This window comes from Petromyzon marinus, chromosome 1 (assembly GCF_048934315.1).
Source record: "Petromyzon marinus isolate PM22_M1 ecotype Great Lakes invasive population chromosome 1, UKy_Petmar_22M1.pri1.0, whole genome shotgun sequence".
In the NCBI taxonomy this organism is placed as follows: domain Eukaryota; kingdom Metazoa; phylum Chordata; class Hyperoartia; order Petromyzontiformes; family Petromyzontidae; genus Petromyzon; species Petromyzon marinus.
The window spans coordinates 25,742,131-25,765,263 of NC_133667.1; the positions used below are offsets into that span (position 1 = coordinate 25,742,131).

The 23,133-nt window shown below is 45.4% G+C and overlaps 15 non-coding genes across 15 annotated transcripts; all 15 read right to left on the bottom strand.

The window, feature by feature from the left end:
• Nucleotides 1–635: 635 nt before the first annotated feature.
• LOC116943913 (U6 spliceosomal RNA) lies at nt 636–742 on the bottom strand. The gene has a single exon (XR_004403013.1). It is a non-coding gene; the product is annotated as a U6 spliceosomal RNA (small nuclear RNA).
• Nucleotides 743–3,109: 2,367 nt separating this feature from the next.
• On the bottom strand, nt 3,110–3,216 carry LOC116943910 (U6 spliceosomal RNA). Its single transcript, XR_004403012.1, has one exon. It is a non-coding gene; the product is annotated as a U6 spliceosomal RNA (small nuclear RNA).
• A 6,421-nt stretch (nt 3,217–9,637) lies between these two features.
• LOC142925371 (U6 spliceosomal RNA) lies at nt 9,638–9,744 on the bottom strand. The gene has a single exon (XR_012942350.1). It is a non-coding gene; the product is annotated as a U6 spliceosomal RNA (small nuclear RNA).
• A 3,919-nt stretch (nt 9,745–13,663) lies between these two features.
• Nucleotides 13,664–13,770, bottom strand: LOC142925154 (U6 spliceosomal RNA). Its single transcript, XR_012942238.1, has one exon. It is a non-coding gene; the product is annotated as a U6 spliceosomal RNA (small nuclear RNA).
• A 793-nt stretch (nt 13,771–14,563) lies between these two features.
• On the bottom strand, nt 14,564–14,670 carry LOC142925156 (U6 spliceosomal RNA). Its single transcript, XR_012942240.1, has one exon. It is a non-coding gene; the product is annotated as a U6 spliceosomal RNA (small nuclear RNA).
• Nucleotides 14,671–15,379: 709 nt separating this feature from the next.
• On the bottom strand, nt 15,380–15,486 carry LOC142925157 (U6 spliceosomal RNA). Its single transcript, XR_012942241.1, has one exon. It is a non-coding gene; the product is annotated as a U6 spliceosomal RNA (small nuclear RNA).
• A 707-nt stretch (nt 15,487–16,193) lies between these two features.
• LOC142925375 (U6 spliceosomal RNA) lies at nt 16,194–16,300 on the bottom strand. Its single transcript, XR_012942357.1, has one exon. It is a non-coding gene; the product is annotated as a U6 spliceosomal RNA (small nuclear RNA).
• Nucleotides 16,301–17,007: 707 nt separating this feature from the next.
• Nucleotides 17,008–17,114, bottom strand: LOC142925353 (U6 spliceosomal RNA). The gene has a single exon (XR_012942332.1). It is a non-coding gene; the product is annotated as a U6 spliceosomal RNA (small nuclear RNA).
• A 799-nt stretch (nt 17,115–17,913) lies between these two features.
• LOC142925158 (U6 spliceosomal RNA) lies at nt 17,914–18,020 on the bottom strand. Its single transcript, XR_012942243.1, has one exon. It is a non-coding gene; the product is annotated as a U6 spliceosomal RNA (small nuclear RNA).
• A 787-nt stretch (nt 18,021–18,807) lies between these two features.
• LOC142925377 (U6 spliceosomal RNA) lies at nt 18,808–18,914 on the bottom strand. Its single transcript, XR_012942360.1, has one exon. It is a non-coding gene; the product is annotated as a U6 spliceosomal RNA (small nuclear RNA).
• A 708-nt stretch (nt 18,915–19,622) lies between these two features.
• Nucleotides 19,623–19,729, bottom strand: LOC142925161 (U6 spliceosomal RNA). The gene has a single exon (XR_012942245.1). It is a non-coding gene; the product is annotated as a U6 spliceosomal RNA (small nuclear RNA).
• Nucleotides 19,730–20,436: 707 nt separating this feature from the next.
• On the bottom strand, nt 20,437–20,543 carry LOC142925162 (U6 spliceosomal RNA). Its single transcript, XR_012942246.1, has one exon. It is a non-coding gene; the product is annotated as a U6 spliceosomal RNA (small nuclear RNA).
• A 706-nt stretch (nt 20,544–21,249) lies between these two features.
• Nucleotides 21,250–21,356, bottom strand: LOC142925164 (U6 spliceosomal RNA). The gene has a single exon (XR_012942248.1). It is a non-coding gene; the product is annotated as a U6 spliceosomal RNA (small nuclear RNA).
• Nucleotides 21,357–22,063: 707 nt separating this feature from the next.
• On the bottom strand, nt 22,064–22,170 carry LOC142925165 (U6 spliceosomal RNA). The gene has a single exon (XR_012942249.1). It is a non-coding gene; the product is annotated as a U6 spliceosomal RNA (small nuclear RNA).
• Nucleotides 22,171–22,878: 708 nt separating this feature from the next.
• LOC142925167 (U6 spliceosomal RNA) lies at nt 22,879–22,985 on the bottom strand. Its single transcript, XR_012942250.1, has one exon. It is a non-coding gene; the product is annotated as a U6 spliceosomal RNA (small nuclear RNA).
• Between the last annotated feature and the right edge of the window lie 148 nt (nt 22,986–23,133).

Here is a 23,133-nt window from a genome sequence, read left to right on the forward strand (position 1 = left end):
AGACTTTATCCAAAAAGAGGCGACCACGTGTTCCGCAAATGAATGAGTTGATACGACACAAAACGACTGCAAGCTACATGAGACTGTGCGCAAAGGAGAGGCGGGGACATGAGGAGACACAGGGAACATGTGTTGGGGAGATGGAGACACGAGGACACAGGGGGAGATGAGATTTCCAGTAAAAATGCGAATGTTGGGCCAACATTGGCATTTGGTTGGACGCGTCCTGATCGGCTCAACTAAAAATGTGCCCTAATTGCTGGCGAAACGTCGTACTCAGATTGTAAATATTGTCTGGTTCTTTCGGTAAAGTCACGTAAATAGAAGAAAAAAATAATAGAACACGACGTTTCGGTCGCAACACAAGCGTCCGTCATCAGGCGAGAAATAATTATCTGGTGTTGTGGCTTTATACAGGCACGGGAAGGGGAGGGGGCTTTGTCGTCACTTAATGATTTCGTGGTTGCAGGAGTCCCGCAGTATGGATTACTGCAGTCACGAAAGTTTCAAGTCAAGATCAGATTGTAAATGTTGCGGCTTTGCTCTCCAACACACCGGTGTCCTGCTGTACTACTAACGAATTGGCATGTGCCCGAGCAGGTATGGCAGAGCATAATATATTTATTAAAATGTGATAAAATATGGAACGCTTCACGAATTTGCGTGTCATCCTTGCGCAGGGGCCATGCTAATCTTCTCTGTATCGTTCCAATTTTAGTATATGTACTGCCGGAGCAAGTACATACACACTAGTGTCGCGACGGGTATTTATAGTATGGCGGAAAGGGGCTCCTTTAGCCTATGGGCACCACAAAAATTGGTGTTATTTTATTTTAAATAATTTACTAAAAATCGTGCTCACAAACATTTGAAACCAATATTAATATCATTGTTTTAAGGATAATCACAGTTTTCGCGTCTAAAATGTGCTTATTGTGCGATACTTGTATGGATTTTACGTCGCGTTGTTCCAGCCCCAGTGCATTGTGGGATTGAAAAAAAGCGAGTCGGCCTCGCACTGCGCACCCCGTGGATGTGTGGAGGTTGATGGTGACGGTGGGGGGGTCACTTTAGTCTCTGCTGTTCATCCTTCACGTGCTCAAGGGTCACTTTAGTCTCTGCTGTTCATCCTTCACGTGCTCAAGGGTCACTTTAGTCTCTGCTGTTCATCCTTCACGTGCTCAAGGGTCACTTTAGTCTCTGCTGTTCATCCTTCACGTGCTCAAGGGTCACTTTAGTCTCTGCTGTTCATCCTTCACGTGCTCAAGAGGGATGTCTGCGGCTGGGAGAGACAAAGACGGCCTTCTCATTATTCTCAGAACTATACATTAACACCAAACAACCCCGCGTATCGCCTTAACAGACTGTTGTTAGCGAGCGCCTATGAAGGTCAGCACGGCACACGAGGGGGTTGGGTGGCCAGCACCACGCCCGGCCGCCTTTGTCTCCCCAGTGGCGATGTTTATACACCGCACCAGGTACTCACTTGAGGCTGAGTCGACCTAGGGGAGGCCCGGGACCGGTTCAGATCATCGGTTAGCGCAGCGCGCTAACCGCTACACTATCGCTCCCCAACACACAGCATTACACAGACACAGCATTACACACACACAGCATTACACAGACACAGCATTACACACAGCATTACACATACACACAGCATTACACAGACACAGCATTACACACACAAACAGCATTACACACACAAACAGCATTACACAGACACACAGCATTACACACACAAACAGCATTACACACACAAACAGCATTACACAGACACACACAGCATTACACAGATACACAGCATTACACAGACACACAGCATTACACAGACACACACAGCATTACGAGACACACATCATTACACAGACAACACAGCATTACACAGACACACAGCATTACGAGACACACATCATTACACAGACACACAGCATTACACAGACAACACAGCATTACTCACACACACATCATTGCACAGACACACAGCATTACACAGCACACACAGTATTACAAGACACAGCATTACACAGACACACAGCATTACACACACAGCATTACACAGACACACACAGCATTACACAGACACACAGCATTACAAGACACAGCATTACACAGACACACAGCATTACACACACAGCATTACACATACATACACCATTACACAGACACACACACACAGCATTAGACAGACACACAGCATTACACACAGCATTACACAGACACACACAGCATTACACAGACACACAGCATTACACAGACACAGCATTACACAGACACACAGCATTACACACAAACAGCATTACACAGACACACACAGCATTACACACACACAGCATTACACAAACACACATCATTACACAGACACACAGCATTACACACACAGCATTACACACACAATGAGCATTACACAGACACGCAGCATTACACAGATACACAGCATTACACACACAGCATTACACACAAACAGCATTACACAGACACAGCATTACACACACACACAGCATTACACAGATACACAGCATTACACAGATACACAGCATTACACACACAGCATTACACACAAACAGCATTACACAGACACACAGCATTACACAGCACACACAGCATTACACAGACACACATCATTACACAGACACAGCATTACACACAAACAGCATTACACAGACACACACAGCATTACACAGACACACAGCATTACACACACAGCATTACACAGGCACACAGCATTACACACAGCATTACACAGACACACAGCAATACACACACAGCACACGCACATGAAACCGGTCCTGGTGGCTCAGCGTTCGAGCGAGCGTTAGCTCGCAGTCAGAAGGTTGTGAGTTCAATTCCACGGATTAACATGCGACACACCAACAACCACGCAATTTCCCAGGGGAGTAATTTCAATAATAATATAACAAATCTGCCTGTTGCCTGATGAAGTAGTTACTGGCGAAACGTCGCACTCAGATAGTAAATGTTGCGGCTTTGCTCTCCAACACACCGGTGTGCTGCTGTACTAATAACGAATTGGCATGTGCCCAAGCAGGTATGGCAGAGCATAACGTATTTATAAGTAGAGAATTTAATAAAATTAATTAAAATGTGAAAAAATATGGAACGCTTCACGAATTTGCGTGTCATCCTTGCGCAGGGGCCATGCTAATCTTCTCTGTATCGTTCCAATTTTAGTATATGTACTGCCGGAGCAAGTACAGAACACAGTAGTGTCACGACAAGTATTTATAGTACCGCGGCAAGGTAATGCTTTACGCTATGGGCCCCACAAAAAACTTGTGTCATTTTATTTAAAATAAATCACAAACAATCGTGCTCAAAAAAATTTGAAATTAATATTATTGTCATTCTTTTCAAGGGTAATCACGGGTTTCACGTCTAAAATGTGCTTATTGAGCAGATATTTGTATGGATTTTACGTCTCGTTATTCCAGCCCCAGTGCATTGTGGGATTGATAAAAAGCGATTCGGCCTCGCACTGCGCACCCCGTGGATGTGTGGAGGTTGATGGTGGCGGTAGGGGGGGTCACTTTAGTCTCTGCTGTTCATCCTTCACGTGCTCAAGGGTCACTTTAGTCTCTGCTGTTCATCCTTCACGTGCTCAAGGGTCACTTTAGTCTCTGCTGTTCATCCTTCACGTGCTCAAGGGTCACTTTAGTCTCTGCTGTTCATCCTTTACGTGCTCAAGGGTCACTTTAGTCTCTGCTGTTCATCCTTCACGTGCTCAAGGGTCACTTTAGTCTCTGCTGTTCATCCTTCACGTGCTCAAGGGTCACTTTAGTCTCTGCTGTTCATCCTTCACGTGCTCAAGGGTCACTTTAGTCTCTGGTGTTCATCCTTCACGTGTTCAAGGGTCACTTTAGTCTCTGCTGTTCATCCTTCACGTGCTCAAGGGTCACTTTAGTCTCTGCTGTTCATCCTTCACGTGCTCACGAGGGATGTCTGCGGCTGGGAGAGACCAAGGCGGGGGCCGAGAGGTGACGCCGGTCGTGAGGGGGTCCCACGTCGGTTGGAATGGCGGCTAAGCCAAGCACACAGCCGGTCTCACGAAAGATTTGCATAAGGGGCCGTCCATAAATGACGGCACGCACCTAGTGGGGTTGGGGGGGGTCAGACATTTGTGACGATGGGGGGGGGGGGGGGGTGATGCAGCGCCACATTAAATACGCACTACAATGACAATAGTTTAAAGCGATTTTTAGAATGTTTTATTTTCTTGGGTCGGGGGGGGGACAGAGCTTTGTGACGTCATATTTGAGGGGGGGGTCTGACTTTTTGTGACGTCGTGTGACGAAGGGGGGGGATCAAACATCTTCCAAAATCGCGTGACGTCATTTATGGACGGCCCCTTACGGTATGAGTTAAATTGTCCTGTTAGCAGGACTACACATCAACAGCCAAGATCCCCGCGTATCGCCTTAACAGACTGTTAAGCGCTGTTAGCGAGCACCTATGAAGGCCGGCACGGCACACGAGTGAGTGGGTGACCAGCACCACGCCCGGCCGCCTTTGTCTCCCCAGCGGCGATGTTCACTGCACACCGCTACACCAGCTACTCATTTGGAGGCCGAGTCCACCCGGAGGAGGCCCAGGACCGGTTCAGATAATCGCTGTCACCGGTGGCGTTGGCCGTGAGCGGGAATCGAACTCAGGTCGCGGGGTTCGTGACAACGCTGCTCGCTCGCCGCTGCACGACACACAGCATTACACAGACACAGCATTACACAGACACAGCATTACACAGACACACAGCATTACACAGACACAGCATTACACACACACAGCATTACACAGACACACAGCATTACACAGACACAGCATTACACAGACACACAGCATTACACAGACACACAGCATTACACAGACACACAGCATTACACAGACACAGCATTACACAGACAGCATTACACAGACACAGCATTACACAGACACACAGCATTACACAGACACAGCATTACACAGACACACAGCATCACACAGACACACAGCATTACACAGCATACACAGCATTACACAGACACACAGCATTACACAGACACACAGCATTACACAGACACAGCATTACACAGACACAGCATTACACAGACACACAGCATTACACAGACACACAGCATTACACAGCATCACACAGACACACAGCATTACACAGACACACAGCATTACACAGCACACACAGCATTACACAGACACACAGCATTACACAGACACACAGCATTACACAGACACAGCATTACACAGACACACAGCATTACACAGATGTAGGGGTGCTATGGGGAGTAAACACATGCTATGGGGAGGTGTGGTTCACCCACACCTTGGTGGCTACAACAACGTCCGCTAAGGCTCCACACCCCCTGTGGGTATAAAGTGCGGGGGGGGGGAGCTAGGGAGCTCGGGGCAGAGTGTTGGGCCCGAGGCTGAAGCAACCAGTGAAGAAAGAAGGCCAGCTCGGTGAGACCCTGGGACTCCTGTGACCGCGGCCCTTCTCAGGGCCGGCACAGCAAGCCAGTGGTGCGGCCCCAGAGCCCCAGAGCCCCAGAGTCAGAGTCCTTCTAAGGGCCGGTCTGGTCGGTGGGGTGCCGAGATCTGTGCCTAACCAGGGCCAGATGATCTGATAGCCTCCCTTAGAGCCCTACCAGGAGGAGCTGGGAGCCTAGAGCTTAGGCTCGAGAGCCGGTGGTGTGTTCCTGAGTTATACGGGTGAAGGGGCCGCTACCCCTTCTAGTGTAACCCTTTGTTAAGGTTTAAATAAATAGTGCTGCTTTTACTCTGCCGTCTCCGTGTCCTGGAACCCACTACACAGACACACAGCATTACACAGACACACAGCATTGCACAGACACAGCATTACACAGACAGCATTACACAGACACACACATCATTACACAGACACACACACAGCATTACACAGACACACACACAGCATTACACAGACACACACAGCATTACACAGACAGCATTACACAGACGTACAGCATTACACAGGCACACACAGCATTACACAGGCACACACAGCATTACACAGACACACAGCATTACACAGACACACAGCATTACACAGACGTACAGCATTACACAGACACACAGCATTACACAGACACAGCATTGCACAGACACACAGCATTACACAGGCACACACAGCATTACACAGACACACAGCATTACACAGACACAGCATTACACAGACACAGCATTACACAGACACACAGCATTACACAGGCAAACACAGCATTACACAGACACACAGCATTACACAGCACACACAGCATTACACAGACACACAGCATTACACAGACACACAGCATTACACAGTCACACACACAGCATTACACACACACAGCATTACACAGACACACAGCATTACACAGTCACACACACAGCATTACACAGGCACACACAGCATTACACAGACACACAGCATTACACAGACACACAGCATTACACACACACAGCATTACACAGACACACAGCATTACACAGACACACAGCATTACACACACACAGCATTACACAGACACACAGCATTACACAGACACACACAGCATTACACAGACACACACAGCATTACACAGACACACAGCATTACACAGACACACAGCATTACACAGACAACACAGCATTACACAGACACACAGCATTACACAGACACACAACATTACACAGACACACACAGCATTACACAGACACACAGCATTACACAGACACACAGCATTACACAGACAACACAGCATTACACAGACACACAGCATTACACAGACACACAACATTACACAGACACACACAGCATTACACAGACACACACACAGCATTACACACACACTGCATTACAGACACACACAGCATTACACAGACAACAACCGCCATTCGCCACTAAGTGTTGGTGACGTCACCACAACGCTTGTGTCAGGCTATGTGCACCTTGAGGCCACGTGAAGTGTCGACCACCCGTTGGCAGGAGGTCACGGGGCAGACCCAGGTGCCACGGGTCGACTGACTGAGATGACCGAGATGAATGGCTGATGCACCACCTATGCCCCCTACCGTGCCAACTTGCTGTGCTTTAGCCACCCGGCGCTCCGCTCGTTGTTGTGAGCGTCGCTCCTCCGCCCTCCGTTGTTATTGGAGGGCGACTGCCTTCAACTGCCCAGTAGCGTCCTTCACGAGCCTCCTCCACAGAGGCCGATCTTGACACCGCTGGTACCAGTCATCGGCAAATCCACTCAGCTCCACATCCTCCTGTACCACATCACTTAATCTCTTCTCTAGCCCGTGCCGCGCCCGTTAAGCCCCCTCGATCTGGCCAAACAAAAGCTGTTTAGGCATGTGCTGGCAGGGCATGCGGGCTAAATGACCCAGCCAATGCAGCCTTGCCTGCCGGAGGGGCTCACCGATAGGACTTTGTCCACATCTTTCAAGGATTTGTGAGCTCCTCACACAATCCAACCTGGTTAAATCCAGGATGCATCGTAGGCAGGCCAGCCTAAATGTTTCCAACCGGTGAAGATGTTCCATTAGGGGGGTCCACGTTATGCGAGCTTAAAGAAGGGAGGGAATGACTTTGGCCAAGAAGACCTGAAGCTTCGTGCGGAGCGATAAACTAGGTAGCTTCCACACAGCATTACGCAACCGATGAAAAGATAATGCCGCTCGACTGATTCGGAGTGAGACCTCTGCTTTTAATCCGGAGCCGGTCATGAGCACACTGCCAAGGTATGGGAAACTCTTCACTCTCTCCACAACTGCCCTAATTGGGTGATGTGTCCGATAGTAAAAAATACCCAGGTAGGTGCTTAGTTATACGTAACATCGTTGAGCAATAGGGAGCCATCCCTTGACCGCTCCTGGGCATCAATCAGCCTCCCATTGTATCTGTGCCAGATAGAAATTCCCCCTGTACAGCTATTGAAGGCTTCATGAACTACGTGGTCAAAATAGATGTTAAATATTGTGGGAGCCAGAGGAGATTCCTGTCGCACCCCAAGTGTACAGGGAATGGCTCTGACTCCCGGCCTTGTAGTTTTACCCGGGCCTGCTCACCATCATGAAGGTCCTTAATGATCGTGAGCAGAGGGTCAGGGACTCCGAAAGCATGAAGAACAACCCAGAGCCCAGGCCTAGTGATGGTATCATAGGCCTTGACCAGGTCAATAAAGCAGAGATGTAGGTCTTGTTGGAATTCCCTACACCTCTGCTGTAGCAGACAGACAGAAAAAATGGCATCTGTGCAGGACCGCCCTTTCCTGAAACTGCATTGGGGCTCCGCAAGCCTCTCCTTAGCATGCGTAACAAGGCAATGTTGAATAATCCTTGCCAGGACCTTTTCCGGCACACTGAGGAATGAGATGCCCCTGTAGTTGTTACAGTCTGTGCGGTCCCCCTTCTTAAAGAGGGGGACCAGCAGGGCATCCTTCCAATCCTGTGGAACCCGTCCAGTGGTCCAGACTGTTGTTATGATGTTATATAGGGCAGTCTGTGCACAAACGCCACCCTCCCTCAGCATTTCGCTTGGGAGATCATCTCTGCCCGTTGCCGTTCTTGGTCTCAGACTCTGGATCACCTTCAGTACTTCCTCAACAGATGGCACCTCAGCCAGCCACTCACAGGGGGTGACTTCTTCTTCCAATATTTGAGGCACCGCAGCCTCAGCAGGGTCATCCCCACTTTGTCCCACGTTGTTTTCCTGGGTGAGGGATTTCCCCTCCCCCAGGACCTCACAGAAATGCTCAGCAAATCTGCAAACCTGTTCCTGGGGGTCGGAGATTGGATCACCGTTCTTTCCCCTCATGATTGTAATAGGTGTGGGTGCTGCAGGTTACTTTTTTGATGGAATTAAAGAGCAATTTGTGATCGCGGGCCACCGAGGCAGACCCCATCTCCTCAGCAACCCGTGACCACCACCCATTCTTGCAGCGCCTCACGGCTCTCCGAACCTCCGAGCGAAGGCTGCGGTAAGCCTCCTCATTCTCCACCGTGGGATGCTGTAGTCGATGAGACAACACACAGCATTACACACACACACCACACACAGTGTTACACAGACACACAGCACACACACATGAACGCCGGGCCTGGGGGCTCAGCGTTTGAGCGAGCTTCAGCTCGCAGTCAGAAGGTTTTGAGTTCAATTCAGTCCATTAGCATGCGACCCACCAACAACCACGCAATTTCCCAGGGGAGTAATTTAAATAATAATATAACAAATCTGCCTGTTGCCTGATGAAGCTAGTTGTAATTACTGTACTCCAACACACCGGTGTGTACAAGTGCAGTGTAATAGAACGACACTACTGTGTTGGCTCGGTATGGGGGCAGTAGGCAGGTGTCACGGAGGTCGTGTCAGGCCGTGACACTCTGCGTGAACCCAACAGGACACGTGACCGGATACCGGGGGGCCAGGCGCCCCAGGGGGGTCACGTGGTTGGGGGATCGAGCCTTCCCGAAGGGGGCGTGGCCGGCCACGCCGGAGCTGGGCTGTTCTGCTGGGTCACCATCTACGGCCCTCGGTTTCCGATACAGAAATGTAGTATCCCCGTGTGTTAGCTAAGTTACGGACGGTGGTTACCACCCTAAGTTCCAGCATGTGCCCAATGGCAGAGCATAATATATTTATTAAAAGGTGCAAAATATGAAACGCTTCACGAATTTGCGTGTCATCCTTGCGCAGGGGCCATGCTAATCTTCTGTGTATCGTTCCAATTTTAGTATATGTACTGCCGGAGCAAGTACAGAACACACTAGTGTCGCGACGGGTATTTGTAACACCAGGGTACCAAAACCCTTTTCACTATGGGGCCTGTAAAATATGTTTTATTGTTTAAAAAGAGCAACGAGTTGGCAGTGATACTCACAAAACATTATTATATTATAGATATGTCATTGCAACTTTAATTGTACTTTACGTTAAAGAAGTGTGTTTATTGAGCACATATTTGCTGGGATTCACTTTCATGTTTTATGCCAGAGCGCATTGTGGGAAAAAATAGGTGGGCACACTGGAGGTGCCTTCATGGATGGCACAAAGATGTCCTGGGTCAGAGGCAGTTTGAATTTACTGACGGGTCAAAGCCGTGCTTATTTGGACATTTGTACATGCAGCACGTAGGAAAAGTAATACATAGGCGACGTTTCGAGCAATGGCCAACGCAGTATTTGAGGGAGCACCACAGTGCAGTTTTTAATTCAAGAAGAAACCAACGTGGCCAGGAAAACTCCAAACATGAGTCTAACGCTCAAATATCTGCACAGACGGGTACACGAACCTACAGTGAGGGAAAAAAAAGTATTTGATCCCCTGCTGATTTTGTACGTTTGCCCACTGACAGAGAAATGATCAGTCTATAATTTTAATGGGAGGTTTATTTGAACAGTGAGAGACAGATTAACAACAAAAATCCAGAAAAACGCATGTCAAAAATGTTATAAATTGATTTGCATTTTCAGGAGGGAAATAAGTATTTGACCCCCTCTCAATCAGAAAGATTTCTGGCTCCCAGGTGTTGTTTATACAGGTAACGAGCTGAGATTAGGAGGACACTCTTAAAGGACTGCTCCTAATCTCAGATTGTTACCTGTATAAAAGACACCTGTCCACAGAAGCAAATAATCAGATTCCAAACTCTCCACCATGGCCAAGACCAAAGAGCTCTCCAAGGATGTCAGGTACAATATTGTAGACCTACACAAGGCTGGAATGGGCTACAAGACCATTGCCAAGCAGCTTGGTGAGAAGGTGACAACAGTTGGTGCGGTTATTCGCAAATGGAAGAAACACAAAAGAACTGTCAATCTCCCTCGGCCTGGGGCTCCATGCAAGATCTCACCTCGTGGAGTTGCAATGATCATGAGAACGGTGAGGAATCAGCCCAGAACTACACGGGAGGCTCTTGTCAATGATCTCAAGGCAGCCGGGACCATAGTGACCAAGAAAACAATTGGTAACACACTACTAGATAGATAGATCCTTTATTGTCATTGTCACCAGTACAACGAAATTTAAAGTGCTCACCAGTCAGTACATCATTCATAAATTTAAATAAAACAAGAAATAAAAATAAAATAAAAGATAATCAATAAATTTTATATATAAAAACTACCCAAGTATACCCACATACCCACATAAAAGTACATTTTATCATTGCACATCCTTATTTTACAGTCAATTGTATACAGTATTACTTAGTAATTAATTAGCAGTATTGAGTGTGGTAATTGCTGTAGGATAAAATCTGTGTTTGAATCTGTTTGTCCTTGTTTTGACTGATCTGAATTGTCTGCCTGATGGCAACAGCTCAAACAAAGAGTGTCCAGGGTGAGAAGAGTCCTTTATAATGTTCTTCGCTTTTTCGATGCAACGGGAATTGTGTAGTTCTTCCAATGTGGGGAGAGAGCACCCAGCTATTTTTTGCGCCGTGTTGATGACCCTCTGCAGCGCTTTCCTCTGAGCCACTGTGCAGCTGGTGTACCATACACAGATGCAGTATGTAAGAATGCTCTCGATGGAGGCTCGGTAGAAGGACACCAGCAGTTTCTGTGTGATGTTATTCTTCCTGAGTATTCTCAGGAAGTAAAGTCTCTGCTGGGCCTTTTTCAGTAGCTCAGAGGTGTTGGCGCTCCAGGTCAGGCCCTCCCCAATGTGTACTCCCAGGAAGCGGAAGTCCGCCACCCTCTCCACACAGTCCCAGTTGATGGTTAGTGGTGGAGTGTCCGTTTTCTTTCACCTGTAGTCTATTATGAGCTCCTTGGTCTTTGCGGTGTTAAGGAGCAGGTTGTTGCCCCTGCACCAAGCTGTCAGCCGCTCCACCTCGTCCCTGTAGGCAAACTCATCCCCCCCAGAGATGAGCCCCACCACTGTGGTGTCATCAGCAAACTTCACAATGGTGTTGCTATGGTGGACGGGGGCACAGTCATGTGTGTAGAGGGAGTAGAGCAGGGGGCTCAGTACACAGCCCTGGAGGGAGCCAGTACTGAGGCTCAGAGCTGTGGATGTATGACGGCCCACTCTGACCCTCTGTCTGCGGCCCGAGAGGAAGCTATGTATCCACATGCAGGTGGAATATGGAAGCCCCAAGTCGCACATTTTTACCCCCAGTTTGTGTGGCAGGATGGTGTTGAACGCAGAACTGTAATCCACGAAGAGCATCCGCACATAGCTCCCCTGCTGCTCCAGGTGTGACAGTGCAGCATGCAGTGCTGTGACCAAGGGGGCCTCCGTGGATCGGTTCGCTCTGTAGGCAAACTGGTGTGGGGTCAAGGCTTCGGGGCAATGTTGCAATGATGTGACTCCGGACTAGTTTTTCAAAGCACTTCATCACCACTGGCGTCAGTGCTACTGGCCGGTAGTCGTTGAGGCTGGAAATGTAGGGTTTTTTTCGGCAGGGGGACTATGGTGGCGGACTTTGGGCAGGGTGGTACCGTGAACTGTTCCAGAGACAGGTTGAAAATCCTTGTGAAGACTCCAGCCACCTTGTCAGCACAGTCCCTCAGCACACGTCCCGGGACGCCGTCAGGTCCCGCAGCCTTCCTCGGGTTGACGGCCAGCAGCGTGCGCCCCACCTCGTGCTCCTCTACTGTGAGGTTCAAGCTGCGTGAAGGACTGAAATCCTGCAGCACCCGCAAGGTCCCCCTGCTCAAGAAAGCACATATACATGCCCGTCTGAAGTTTGCCAATGAACATCTGAATCATTCAGAGGACAACTGGGTGAAAGTGTTGTGGTCAGATGAGACCAAAATGGAGCTCTTTGGCATCAACTCAACTCGCCGTGTTTGGAGGAGGAGGAATTCTGCCTATGACCCCAAGAACACCATCCCCACCGTCAAACATGGAGGTGGAAACATTATGCTTTGGGGGTGTTTTCTGCTAAGGGGACAGGACAACTTCACCGCATCAAAGGGACGATGGACGGGGCCATGTACCGTCAAATCTTGGGTGAGAACCTCCTTGCCTCAGCCAGCGCATTGAAAATGGGTCGTGGATGGGTATTCCAGCATGACAATGACCCAAAACACACGGCCAAAGCAACAAAGGAGTGGCTCAAGAAGAAGCACATTAAAGTCCTGGAGTGGCCTAGCCAGTCTCCAGACCTTAATCCCATAGAAAATCTGTGGAGAGAACTGAAGGTTCGAGTTGCCAAACGTCAGCCTCGAAACCTTGATGACTTGGAGAAGATCTGCAAAGAGAAGTGGGACAAAATCCCTCCTGAGATGTGTGCAAACCTGGTGGCCAACTACAAGAAATGTCTGACCTCTGTGATTGCCAACAAGGGTTTTGCCACCAAGTACTAAGTCATGTTTTGCAGAGGGGTCAAATACTTATTTCCCTCATTAAAATGCAAGTAAATTTATAACATTTTAAACATGCGTTTTTCTAGATTTTTGTTGTTGTTATTCTGTCTCTCACTGTTCAAATAAACCTACCATTTAAATTATAGACTAATAATTTCTTTGTCAGTGGGCAAACGTACAAAATCAGCAGAGGATCATATACATTTTCCCTCACTGTGCTTGCTGTACTTCCTATCCAGCCCCCAGATCTGTGTCATGCCAACCAGCTGAAATCCTGAAGACATGTAGTGTATCATTCGTGTAAGCCAATAAATTCAGCAACGCTTGTTTGCCATTAGGTACAGGAAGGTGAATTGAAATGTAATAAAATATGGAACGCTTCACGAATTTGCGTGTCATCCTTGCGCAGGGGCCATGCTAATCTTCTCTGTATCGTTCCAATTTTAGTATATGTACTGCCGGAGCAAGTACAGAACACACTAGTGTCACGACAGGTATTTGTACCACCACACTACCAACACCCTTTTCAATATGGGGCCTGTAAAATAGGTTTTATTGTTTATAAAGATCAACGTGTTAGCAGTGATACTCACAAAACATTATATTCTTATATTATAGATATGTCATTGCAACTTTTATTGTACTTTACGTTCAAGAAGTGTGTATATTGAGCACATATTTGTTGGGATTCAATTGCATGTCTTATGCCGAAGTGCATTGTGGGATAGAACACGTGGGCACACTGGAGGTGCCTTCATGGATGTCACAAAGATGTCCTGGGTCAGAGGCAGTTTGAATTTACTGACGGGTCAAAGCCGTGCTTATTTGCACATTTGTACATGCAGCACGTAGGAAAAGTAATACATAGGCGACGTTTCGAGCAAGGGCCAACGCAGTATCACCAAATAATTTATATATTTGAGGGAGCACCACAGTGCAGTTTTACATTCAAGGAGAAACCAACGTGGCCAGGAAAACCCCAAACATGAGTTTAACGAGAATTGTTTTGTTTTATATTTTTGTTATTTAATTGTTTCCCTTCTTACGTGACTTTACCTAAAGAACCAAGAACATGAGTCTAACGCTCAAAGATCTGCACAGACGGGTACGCGAGCATACTTGCTGTACTTCCTAGCCAGCCCCCAGATCTGTGGCATGCCAACCAGCTGAAATCCTGAAGACACATTGTGTATTATTCGTGTAAGCCAATAAATTCAGCAACGCTTGTTTGCCATTAGGTACAGGAATGTGAATTAAAATGTGATAAAATATGGAACGCTTCACGAATTTGCGTGTCATCCTTGCGCAGGGGCCATGCTAATCTTCTCTGTATCGTTCCAATTTTAGTATATGTACTGCCGGAGCAAGTACAGAACACACGGGTGTCACGACAGGTATTTGTAATACCACAGTACCAGCATCCTTTTCAATATGGGGCCTGTAAAATAGGTTTTATTGTTTAAAAAGATCAACGTGTTAGCAGTGATACTCACAAAACATTATAATTTTTTTATATTATAGATATGTCATTGCAACTTTAATTGTACTTTACGTTCAAGAAGTGTGTTTATTGAGCACATATTTGTTGGGATACAAATGCATGTCTTATGCCGAAGTGCGTTGTGGGATAGAACACGTGGGCACACTGGAGATGCCTTCATGGATGTCACAAAGATGTCCTGGGTCAGAGGCAGTTTGAATTTACTGACGGGTCAAAGCCGTGCTTATTTGCACATTTGTACATGCAGCACGTAGGAAAAGTAATACATAGGCGACGTTTCGAGCAAGGGCCAACGCAGTATCACCAAATAATTTATATATTTGAGGGAGCACCGCAGTGCAGTTTTTAATTCAAGAAGAAACCAACGTGGCCAGGAAAACTCCAAAGATGAGTCTAACGCTCTAATATCTGCACAGACGGGTACGCGAACATACTTGCTATACTTCCTAGCCAGCCCCCAGATCTGTGTCATGCCAAGCAGCTGAAATCCTGAAGACGCGTAGTGTATCATTCGTGTAAGCCAATAAATTCAGCAACGCTTGTTTGCCATTAGGTACAGGAATGTGAATTAAAATGTGATAAAATATGGAACGCTTCACGAATTTGCGTGTCATCCTTGCGCAGGGGCCATGCTAATCTTCTCTGTATCGTTCCAATTTTAGTATATGTACTGCCGGAGCAAGTACAGAACACACGAGTGTCACGACGGGTATTTGTGACGCCACGGTACCAACATTCCTTTTCAATATGAGGCCTGTAAATAGGTTTTAATGTTTAAAAAGAGCAACGTGTTAGCAGTGATACTCACAATACATTATTTTCTTACATTATAAATATGTCATTGCAAACTTTAATTGTACTTTACGTTCAAGAAGTGTGTATATTGAGCACATATTTGTTGGGATTCAATTGCATGTCTTATGCCGAAGTGCATTGTGGGATGGAACACGTGGGCACACTGGAGGTGCCTTCATGGATGTCACAAAGATGTCCGGGGTCGGAGGCAGTTTGAATTTACTGACGGGTCAAAGCCGTGCTTATTTGCACATTTGTACATGCAGCACGTAGGAAAAGTAATACATAGGCGACGTTTCGAGCAAGTGCCAACGCAGTATCACCAAATAATTTATATGTTTGAGGGAGCACCACAGTGCAGTTTTTAATTCAAGAAGAAACCAACGTGGCCAGGAAAACTCCAAACATGAGTCTAACGCTCTAATATCTGCACAGACGGGTACGCGAACATACTTGCTATACTTCCTAGCCAGCCCCCAGATCTGTGTCATGCCAACCAGCTGAAATCCTGAAGACGCGTAGTGTATCATTCGTGTAAGCCAATAAATTCAGCAACGCTTGTTTGCCATTAGGTACAGGAATGTGAATTAAAATGTGAAAAAATATGGAACGCTTCACGAATTTGCGTGTCATCCTTGCGCAGGGGCCATGCTAATCTTCTCTGTATCGTTCCAATTTTAGTATATGTACTGCCGGAGCAAGTACAGAACACACTAGTGTCACGACGGGTATTTGTACCACCACCCTACCAATATCCTTTTCAATATGGGGCGTGTAAAATAGGTTTAATTGTTTAAAAAGAGCAACGTGTTAGCATTGATACTCACAAAAATTATATTTTTTTATATTATAGATATGTCATTGCAACTTTAATTGTACTTTACGTTCAAGAAGTGTGTATATTGAGCACATATTTGTTGGGATTCAATTGCATGTCTTATGCCGAAGTGCATTGTGGGATAGAACACGTGGGCACACTGGAGGTGCCTTCATGGATGTCACAAAGATGTCCTGGGTCAGAGGCAGTTTGAATTTACTGACGGGTCAAAGCCGTGCTTATTTGCACATTTGTACATGCAGCACGTAGGAAAAGTAATACATAGGCGACGTTTCGAGCAAGGGCCAACGCAGTATCACCAAATAGTTTATATATTTGAGGGAGCACCACAGTGCAGTTTTTAATTCAAGAAGAAACCAACGTGGCCAGGAAAACTCCAAAGATGAGTCTAACGCTCTAATATCTGCACAGACGGGTACGCGAACATACTTGCTGTACTTCCTAGCCAGCCCCCAGATCTGTGTCATGCCAACCAGCTGAAATCCTGAAGACACGTAGTGTATCATTCGTGTAAGCCAATAAATTCAGCAACGCTTGTTTGCCATTAGGTACAGGAATGTGAATTAAAATGTGATAAAATATGGAACGCTTCACGAATTTTCGTGTCATCCTTGCGCAGGGGCCATGCTAATCTTCTCTGTATCGTTCCAATTTTAGTATATGTACTGCCGGAGCAAGTACAGAACACACGGGTGTCACGACAGGTATTTGTACCACCACACTACCAAAACCCTTTTCAATATGGGGTCTGTAAAATAGGTTTTATTGTTTAAAAAGAGCAAAGTGTTAGCAGTGATACTCACAAAACATTATAAAAAAAAATTTATATTATAGATATGTCATTGCAACTTTAATTGTACTTTACGTTCAAGAAGTGTGTATATTGAGCACATATTTGTTGGGATTCAATTGCATGTCTTATGCCGAAGTGCATTGTGGGATAGAACACGTGGGCACACTGGAGGTGCCTTCATGGATGTCACAAAGATGTCCTGGGTCAGAGGCAGTTTGAATTTACTGACGGGTCAAAGCCGTGCTTATTTGCACATTTGTACATGCAGCACGTAGGAAAAGTAATACATAGGCGACGTTTCGAGCAAGGGCCAATGCAGTATCACCAAATAATTTATATATTTGAGGGACGACCACAGTGCAGTTTTACATTCAAGGAGAAACCAACGTGGCCAGGAAAACCCCAAACATGAGTTTAACGAGAATTGTTTTGTTTTATATTTTTGTTATTTAATTGTTTCCCTTCTTACGTGACTTTACCTAAAGAACCAAGAACATGAGTCTAACGCTCAAAGATCTGCACAGACGGGTACGCGAGCATACTTGCTGTACTTCCTAGCCAGCCCCCAGATCTGTGGCATGCCAACCAGCTGAAATCCTGAAGACACATTGTGTATTATTCGTGTAAGCCAATAAATTCAGCAACGCTTGTTTGCCATTAGGTACAGGAATGTGAATTAAAATGTGATAAAATATGGAACGCTTCACGAATTTGCGTGTCATCCTTGCGCAGGGGCCATGCTAATCTTCTCTGTATCGTTCCAATTTTAGTATATGTACTGCCGGAGCAAGTACAGAACACACTAGTGTCACGACAGGTATTTGTACCACCACACTACCAATACCCTTTTCAATATGGAGCCTGTAAAATAGGTTTTATTGTTTAAAAAGAGCAACGTGTTAGCAGTGATACAAAAATTATATTCTTATATTATAGATATGTCATTGCAACTTTAATTGTACTTTACGTTCAAGAAGTGTGTATATTGAGCACATATTTGTTGGGATTCAATTGCATGTCTTATGCCGAAGTGCATTGTGGGATAGAACACGTGGGCACACTGGAGGTGCCTTCATGGATGTCACAAAGATGTCCTGGGTCAGAGGCAGTTTGAATTTACTGACGGGTCAAAGCCGTGCTTATTTGCACATTTGTACATGCAGCACTAGGAAAAGTAATACATAGGCGACGTTTCGAGCAAGGGCCAACGCAGTATCACCAAATAATTTATATATTTGAGGGACGACCACAGTGCAGTTTTACATTCAAGGAGAAACCAACGTGGCCAGGAAAACCCCAAACATGAGTTTAATGAGAATTGTTTTGTTTTATATTTTTGTTATTTAATTGTTTCCCTTCTTACGTGACTTTACCTAAAGAACCAAGAACATGAGTCTAACGCTCAAAGATCTGCACAGACGGGTACGCGAGCCTACTTGCTGTACTTCCTAGCCAGCCCCCAGATCTGTGGCATGCCAACCAGCTGAAATCCTGAAGACACATTGTGTATTATTCGTGTAAGCCAATAAATTCAGCAATGCTTGTTTGCCATTAGGTACAGGAATGTGAATTAAAATGTGAAAAAATATGGAACGCTTCACGAATTTGCGTGTCATCCTTGCGCAGGGGCCATGCTAATCTTCTCTGTATCGTTCCAATTTTAGTATATGTACTGCCGGAGCAAGTACAGGACACACGGGTGTCACGACAGGTATTTGTAATACCAAAGTACCAGCATCCTTTTCAATATGGGGCCTGTAAAATAGGTTTTATTGTTTAAGAAGATCAACGTGTTAGCAGTGATACTCACAAAACATTATAATTTTTTATATTATAGATATGTCATTGCAACTTTAATTGTACTTTACGTTCAAGAAGTGTGTTTATTGAGCACATATTTGTTGGGATACAAATGCATGTCTTATGCCGAAGTGCATTGTGGGATAGAACACGTGGGCACACTGGAGATGCCTTCATGGATGGCACAAAGATGTCCTGGGTCAGAGTCAGTTTGAATTTACTGACGGGTCAAAGCCGTGCTTATTTGCACATTTGTACATGCAGCACGTAGGAAAAGTAATACATAGGCGACGTTTCGAGCAAGGGCCAACGCAGAATCACCAAATAATGTATATATTTGAGGGAGCACCACAGTGCAGTTTTTAATTCAAGAAGAAACCAACGTGGCCAGGAAAACTCCAAACATGAGTCTAACGCTCTAATATCTGCACAGACGGGTACGCGAACATACTTGCTGTACTTCCTAGCCAGCCCCCAGATCTGTGTCATGCCAACCAGCTGAAATCCTGAAGAAACATTGTGTATCATTCGTGTAAGCCAATAAATTCAGCAACGCTTGTTTGCCATTAGGTACAGGAATGTGAATTAAAATGTGATAAAATATGGAACGCTTCACGAATTTGCGTGTCATCCTTGCGCAGGGGCCATGCTAATCTTCTCTGTATCGTTCCAATTTTAGTATATGTACTGCCGGAGCAAGTACAGAACACACGAGTGTCACGACAGGTATTTGTACCACCACACTACCACTTCCCTTTTCAATATGGGGCCTGTAAAATCGGTTTTATTGTTTAAAAAGAGCAACGTGTTCGCAGTGATTCTCACAAAACATTATATTTTTTTATATTATAGATATGTCATTGCCACTTTAATTGTACTTTACGTTCAAGAAGTGTGTATATTGAGCACATATTTGTTGGGATTCAATTGCATGTCTTATGCCGAAGTGCATTGTGGGATAGAACACGTGGCACACTGGAGGTGCCTTTATGGATGTCACAAAGATGTCCTGGGTCAGAGGCAGTTTGAATTTACTGACGGGTCAAAGCCGTGCTTATTTGCACATTTGTACATGCAGCACGTAGGAAAAGTAATACATAGGCGGCGTTTCGAGCAAGGGCCAACGCAGTATCACCAAATAATTTATATATTTGAGGGAGCACACCAGTGCAGTTTTTAATTCAAGAAGAAACCAACGTGGCCAGGAAAACTCCAAACATGAGTCTAACGCTCTAATATCTGCACAGAGGGGTACGCGAACATACTTGCTGTACTTCCTATCCAGCCCCCAGATCTGTGTCATGCCAACCAGCTGAAATCCTGAAGACATGTAGTGTATCATTCGTGTAAGCCAATAAATTCAGCAACGCTTGTTTGCCATTAGGTACAGGAAGGTGAATTGAAATGTAATAAAATATGGAACGCTTCACGAATTTGCGTGTCATCCTTGCGCAGGGGCCATGCTAATCTTCTCTGTATCGTTCCAATTTTAGTATATGTACTGCCGGAGCAAGTACAGAACACACTAGTGTCACGACAGGTATTTGTACCACCACACTACCAACACCCTTTTCAATATGGGGCCTGTAAAATAGGTTTTATTGTTTAAAAAGAGCAACGTGTTAGCAGTGATACTCACAAAACATTATATTCTTATATTATAGATATGTCATTGCAACTTTTATTGTACTTTACGTTCAAGAAGTGTGTATATTGAGCACATATTTGTTGGGATTCAATTGCATGTCTTATGCCGAAGTGCATTGTGGGATAGAACACGTGGGCACACTGGAGGTGCCTTCATGGATGTCACAAAGATGTCCTGGGTCAGAGGCAGTTTGAATTTACTGACGGGTCAAAGCCGTGCTTATTTGCACATTTGTACATGCAGCACGTAGGAAAAGTAATACATAGGCGACGTTTCGAGCAAGGGCCAACGCAGTATCACCAAATAATGTATATATTTGAGGGAGCACCGCAGTGCAGTTTTTAATTCAAGAAGAAACCAACGTGGCCAGGAAAACTCCAAACATGAGTCTAACGCTCTAATATCTGCACAGACGGGTACGCGAACATACTTGCTGTACTTCCTATCCAGCCCCCAGATCTGTGTCATGCCAACCAGCTGAAATCCTGAAGAAACATTGTGTATCATTCGTGTAAGCCAATAAATTCAGCAATGCTTGTTTGCCATTAGGTACAGGAATGTGAATTAAAATGTGATAAAATATGGAACGCTTCACGAATTTGCGTGTCATCCTTGCGCAGGGGCCATGCTAATCTTCTCTGTATCGTTCCAATTTTAGTATATGTACTGCCGGAGCAAGTACAGAACACACGAGTGTCACGACAGGTATTTGTACCACCACACTACCACTACCCTTTTCAAAATGGGGCCTGTAAAATCGGTTTTATTGTTTAAAAAGAGCAACGTGTTCGCAGTGATACTCACAAAACATTATATTTTTTTATATTATAGATATGTCATTGCCACTTTAATTGTACTTTACGTTCAAGAAGTGTGTATATTGAGCACATATTTGTTGGGATTCAATTGCATGTCTTATGCCGAAGTGCATTGTGGGATAGAACACGTGGGCACACTGGAGGTGCCTTTATGGATGTCACAAAGATGTCCTGGGTCAGAGGCAGTTTGAATTTACTGACGGGTCAAAGCCGTGCTTATTTGCACATTTTTACATGCAGCACGTAGAAAAAGTAATACATAGGCGACGTTTCGAGCAAGGGCCAACGCAGTATCACCAAATATTTATATATTTGAGGGAGCACCGCAGTGCAGTTTTTAATTCAAGAAGAAACCAACGTGGCCAGGAAAACTCCAAAGATGAGTCTAACGCTCTAATATCTGCACAGACGGGTACGCGAACATACTTGCTGTACTTCCTATCCAGCCCCCAGATCTGTGTCATGCCAACCAGCTGAAATCCTGAAGAAACATTGTGTATCATTCGTGTAAGCCAATAAATTCAGCAATGCTTGTTTGCCATTAGGAACAGGAATGTGAATTAAAATGTGATAAAATATGGAACGCTTCACGAATTTGCGTGTCATCCTTGCGCAGGGGCCATGCTAATCTTCTCTGTATCGTTCCAATTTTAGTATATGTACTGCCGGAGCAAGTACAGAACACACGAGTGTCACGACAGGTATTTGTACCACCACACTACCAATACCATTTTCAAAATGGGGCCTGTAAAATCGGTTTTATTGTTTTAAAAGAGCAACGTGTTCGCAGTGATACTCACAAAACATTATATTTTTTTATATTATAGATATGTCATTGCCACTTTAATTGTACTTTACGTTCAAGAAGTGTGTATATTGAGCACATATTTGTTGGGATTCAATTGCATGTCTTATGCCGAAGTGCATTGTGGGATAGAACACGTGGGCACACTGGAGGTGCCTTTATGGATGTCACAAAGATGTCCTGGGTCAGAGGCAGTTTGAATTTACTGACGGGTCAAAGCCGTGCTTATTTGCACATTTTTACATGCAGCACGTAGGAAAAGTAATACATAGGCGGCGTTTCGAGCAAGGGCCAACGCAGTATCACCAAATAATTTATATATTTGAGGGAGCACCACAGTGCAGTTTTTTATTCAAGAAGATACCAACGTGGCCAGGAAAACTCCAAACATGAGTCTAACGCTCTAATATCTGCACAGACGGGTACGCGAACATACTTGCTGTACTTCCTAGCCAGCCCCCAGATCTGTGTCATGCCAACCAGCTGAAATCCTGATGACACGTAGTGTATCATTCGTGTAAGCCAATAAATTCAGCAACGCTTGTTTGCCATTAGGTACAGGAATGTGAATTAAAATGTGATAAAATATGGAACGCTTCACGAATTTGCGTGTCATCCTTGCGCAGGGGCCATGCTAATCTTCTCTGTATCGTTCCAATTTTAGTATATGTACTGCCGGAGCAAGTACAGAACACACTAGTGTCACGACAGGTATTTGTACCACCACACTACCAAGATCCTTTTCAATATGGGGCCTGTAAAATCGGTTTTTTTGTTTAAAAAGAGCAACGTGTTAGCATTGATACTCACAAAACATTATATTTTTTATATTATAT